This window comes from Adiantum capillus-veneris, chromosome 22, assembly GCF_014529385.1.
Source record: "Adiantum capillus-veneris isolate H3 chromosome 22, ASM1452938v2, whole genome shotgun sequence".
NCBI lineage: Eukaryota > Viridiplantae > Streptophyta > Polypodiopsida > Polypodiales > Pteridaceae > Adiantum > Adiantum capillus-veneris.
Window position 1 is genome coordinate 68,305,138 of NC_140952.1, and position 5,706 is coordinate 68,310,843.

Below are 5,706 nucleotides of genomic sequence, written 5' to 3' on the forward strand. Positions count from 1 at the left end.
CACCTGCATAATCTGAGTCTGTAAAACCCTTTACACTTAGATCCTGACTCCCATAGCATATACGCATACTCTTTGTAGCTTTCAGGTATCTCAATATTCCTTTCACTGCCTCCCAATGTTTCTTGCCTGGGTTTGACATGTATCGACTTACTACTCCCACTGCAAATGCAATGTCTGGGAGAGTAGCAATCATTGCATACATCAAACTACCCACTGCAGACGCATATGGAATCTTATCCATTTCAGCCTGTTCTTCCTCAGACACAGGACAATCTTGTTTGCTAAGTTTCACATATGGTGGCAATGGAACACTCAATGCCTTTCCCTTCTCCATATTGAAATGTTGCAAAACCTTGTCAATATACTCTGTTTGAGATAACCAAATCAACTTCTTTGATTTGTCTCTCTCAATGCGCATACCAAGTATATGACTTGCCTCACCCATGTCTTTCATGTCAAACGATTTTGCCATCTTTGACTTCAAAGCTGAAATTTCTTCCAAGTGCTTGCCAGCAATCAACATGTCATCCACATGCAAAATAAGGATCAGCCAACTACCATCCTTAGCTTTCTTTGTATATAGACAGTGATCGAACTCACTACGTTTGTAGCCTTGAGAAAGCATAAACTTGTGGAATTTATGGTACCATGCCCTCGGTGATTGTTTTAAGCCATAAAGACTCTTTAACAACTGGCATACCCAATCTTCCTTGCCTTTCTCAACAAACCCTTCTGGCTGCTGCATGTAAATTTCCACATCTAAATCACCATGCAAGAACGCTGTCTTGACATCCATTTGGTGCAACACCAAATCTAATATGGCAACCAATGCAAGAAAGCATCTCAATGTAGTCATCTTGACCACCGGAGAGAAGACTTCATCAAAGTCAATGCCTTGTTCTTGCTTAAAGCCCTTGGCAACAAGCCTTGCTTTGTACTTTGGCTGACTATCATGAGCGGTGATCTTATACCTGTAAACCCATTTACAGGGTAGAGCCTTTTTGCCCCGTGGTAATTTAACTAGCTTCTATGTCTAGCTGTCATCTCTGACTGCATGGCCAATTTCCAATTCCTGGAGTCCTTCATTTGCATTGCTTCCTTGTAACATGAAGGCTCATTGCAATCAGTCAACATGACATAGTTCATAGATGGAACAAACCTATCAAGAGGTCACGTGACACGTCCAGATCTACGCACAATAGGTGGCTCAGGCTCAGCCACAACCTGTGGTTCCACTCTATCCTGTCCTTGCTCCTCTTGAGCCCTGACATTTTGTCTTGCACGTGCAGGTCCATCTTCTTGGAAGACAACTCTTCTAATCTCCTCATCCCTCTCTGGTTTAGAATGATATTTGGATTCATCAAAGTGAACATCATTGCTGCGGACAACCTTTCTGGATTCGGGATCCCAAAGTCTGTACCCCATCTCACCAGAATTACCATAGCCTAGAAAGATGCACTTTCTACTCTTTGGCTCATGTTTGTTCCTAAATTCCTTTGGAACGTGAGTATATGCCTCACAGCCAAAGACTCTGAGATGCTTGTATGAGGGCATTTTGCCTGACCATACCATCTCTGGCGCTGAATCCTTCTGCAAAACCTTGCTAGGAGATCTATTTACAAGATGAACAGCTGTTGATACAGCTTCAACCCAAAACCCATTTGGCAGCTGTGCATTAGACAACATACTTCTGACCTTCTCTTGTATGGTCCTATTCATCCTCTCAGCAACACCATTTTGAGGAGGATTGTAAGGAGCAATAAGTTCACGTTTTATACCTTTTGACTCACAGAAGTCCTGAAAGGCCTTTGAAACATACTCTCCACCATGGTCAGTGCGTAAGCATTTAAGCTTCTTGCCACTCTGATTCTCCACAAGTGTCACAAACATTTTGAAAACACTAAACGCTTCATCCTTGTGCTTGAGAAAGTAAACCCATACTTTCCTCGAGTAATCATCTATAAATGTCATAAAGTAAGAAGCTCCCCCTAGAGATAGGTTAGGCATAGGTCCACACAAATCACTATGAACAAGTGCCAACTGTGTATCTCTTCTACTGCTTCTATGCTTATGTGGCTGCTGTGTTTGCTTACCATACAGACAATGTTCACAGAATTCAAAATCATTAAATGAAAAGCCAGGCAAATAACCAGAACGAGACAAGATTTCCATTCCCTTCTTGGACATATGTCCTAAACGGCAATGCCACAAAGAAACGTTCGGCTGCTCGGTTACATTGATTACATTATTAGAGACATTTGATACATAAATCATGTAAAGTCCTCCAGAATTTACTCCATGTGCTACTGTCATAGAACCCTTGGATATCTTCCACATGTTCTGTCCAAAAGTGGTGACGTAGCCAGCATCATCAAGTAAACTTGTGCTGATCAAGCTCTTTGTAATTGCGGGAACATGTCTCACATTCTTCAGCGTGAAAGAAGAGCCATTCTTAAACTTCAATTGTACATATCCAACACCTAAGATCTCACATGTCTGCCCATTGCCTAGCCGAACATGATCTTTAGTGGTCACATAAGAGGTAAACCACTCCTTGTTTGGAGACACATGAAGTGATGCCCCTGAGTCTATAATCGAGTCACTCAGTGCATTTCCATCAGATGCTGTAAGAAGAGCTGAGTCCATTGTATTCTTCAAGAAGTAGATGTCTCCTGACACTAGACTGTCATCCTCTGCAACAGTGTTTGTCACATTTATTTCTTGAATCTTCATTGAGGACTTGTCCTTCTCACCATGGTCTTCAGCTTTCTCTTTGCCTTTTTCTGCTTTCCATTCTCTGCAGTCTCTTTTCATGTGACCCTTCTTGCCACAATGGTAGTATTCTATGTCACTCTTGCCTTTAGCACTGCGGGACTTGCTACGAGACTGATTCCTCTTTCCACCTTTGTACTTTTCTTTGGTCCTTTCCCTGACAACTAAGGTTGTTCCTTTGCCTTTGTCCATTGTCTTTCTATTGGTTTCTTCAGTAAGCAGACTTCCTTCTACACCTGCTATGTTCAAACCATCTGGAGGTGCAGAATTACTCAAAGCTGTGCGAAAAGTGTCCCAACTTTCCGGCAATGTGATCAACAGGAACATAGCTCTAACAGGTTCATCAAACTTGACACCTTGAGCTGACAACTGACTATAGATTGTGTTGAATTCATTCAGATGATTGGACATAGGTGTCCCTTCTTTCATCTTCAAGTCAACAAGCTTCTTAAGCCAATATACCTGTGAAGCTGCACTCTGCTTCTCATAAAGATCACTCAGCTTTAACCATGCTTGATAAGCCGACATCTCGTCTGCTACATTGAAGTAAACGCTTTCTACCAAAGTCAGCATAATGGTAGAAAGTGCCAATTCATCCATTTCGCTCCATTCATCTTCGTCCATATCTTCTGGTTTTATCCCCTTGAGCTTTATAGGTTTTATCTGCTTCTTTTGTACCAACACGTGCCAAATCTGCTTCTTCCACAATGGGAAATTGGTTCCATCCAGCTTCTTGATATTGTAAAGAGCAGTGTCCTGTGATCCAGCCATAGCTACGCTTCACAGTAGTTTACTTTTCTGGGAAAAATTCGGCAAAGTTTCCCCTGTAAACTGACCTCTGAACCAATATCAACCTATCAAATGAACCAAGAAAGCTTCAGATTCTGCAGAAATTTTGGCAGAGTCTCCTTTGTAAAATGGCTCTGGTGTACTAAAAACAGACCAAAAAACAGCTCAAAAAACACTGTCTCTCTGACACTGTAAGTTGCGGGTAAACCTGTCCTGCACCTGTACTGTCTCTCACTGTCCTGTCACTGTCCTATAAGCATAGACTGCGACAATGCCTCAACGGCACTAAAGCAAAGATGCAATCCCAACTGTCTAACTCATAGTCAATACATCCTAGCTGCCTATCTAAGGGTGCTCGAGGGATCGCTCCAAGACCTGTATCACCGAAAGGATCTCAACATTCGAGAATCCCCAAGCTCAATAAAACCTCACTCGACCCTCAACAAAGGCTGCAGTAAATCTGACAGTACATAGACATCCCACAAAGTCATACATCCACAAATTTCCCATTGTATGCTGTAACTGCTGCGGCGATTGTTTGCTGCGTGACTCACAGCCAGCAAACCCTCAACAGACATACATAATCTCTGACAATACATACCATGTGGAAGTACCTTGAATGTCAGGATGAAATGTGGAATATCAAGCAGCAAACACAAGCTACCTGATGAACTAGTGGATGTCGCCTACAGTCTGTGTGTAGATGCGCCCGTGTCATATGTGACACGCCTCCAAGAACTGTGAGCCGTCCTTCGATGTGTAGACATCCACAAATCAACACTCTGGGAGTGTCTATATCCTCAGCACCTGCAGTTGTAGGCCGAAAACCCCAAATTTGCAGAGTTGGATCTGCACCCGCTGAGACTACGTAGTCGAAAATGGCCTGCGCAGACCTTTGTCGAAGTCGAACGGTGGCCGAGATGACCTCAGAATGAAATTCTGAGAACACCAAGCCCTTCGGGCTATCCCACAGGATTTGGGGCCGTGTCTTCGCCTATCGAATTTCACTCCAATCTGAGCTGGTGACTCTAGCCTCCTACAGTGCTGCCCCGAGCCTCGATCTGAGCTCTGATACCAGTTGAAGGAGTACGAGCGGAAGTGCGACGCGAGAGAGAAGAAGAGCACGACGATATGGTGAACTCGCTCTACTGTAATGTGTAGAGCATAGTGAGTTCTTATTAGGTTTTTACAAAAGAATATGTGTACATACCTGGCGGCCCGCCCACTTACCTGGGCGACCACATTGGGCTTTATACCCCAACATGTATTACTTCTGTGATCCATGGAGTTCTCTCAAAAATCCATGAAAGTACTCCATTGGTCTCTTTGGGCACCTCAATAGCACCCAACCACCAAATGTCTTTCTCTGATTGCACGCTAAAAGATAGGGTGGGATATGGCTCGACTGAATCCCTTCGCTTGGTTTGCAGAAGGGCCTCGTTCATTAGAGTGACACTTAGCCTCTCTAACCTTCGGCCTTTCCCTATTTGACACTCATCGAGTTTCAGCACAAAAGCGACTTTTGTGCCAAGCACTACAAAATAAATAGTGCTAAGACCTTAAACTTCAGCGTCTATGATAAGAATAATACCAAAGAAAAAAAAAAAGTGTGTCACCTTTTTCAGGTAACTCGTAAAATCTAAGCATGGCTTCTTGAAGCCTTCTAAGATCCACGAAAATATTGTTCCACATTGTGTAAGGAAAGCCCTTCTCCGAAGGTCTTATGGATTGTTTCTTACCTTTTCCCCTTGTCTTTGTTGCGCACGAAGCATAAAGGGAAGTTGGCATTGTGTCCTCAATGTGTAGGTATGTCCCAACGCGGGAGAACACATCTTCGTTTGTGGCCTTCTTTGCGATCTTGACCTTGTGAGGAACAGGAAATAGGTTTTCCACAATGCCATGTTCTTTGAGGGCATCCTTTAGGAGTTGAAAAATAGCCTGATAGGCTTTGGTGCTGATTCCAGCCTCATCACAAGCTTGTTGAACATCATCATCACTAACCACATTTCTTAATTTACGCATAAGGTCCTTGGTGACTGCATCCTTAATGTGCTTACCTCCAGGTGATTGTAAGATAGAAATCACGTCCTCAGTATTGAGACAACTAGTGAGAAGGTTGACTCGATTATCTTGGCTTGTTCCACC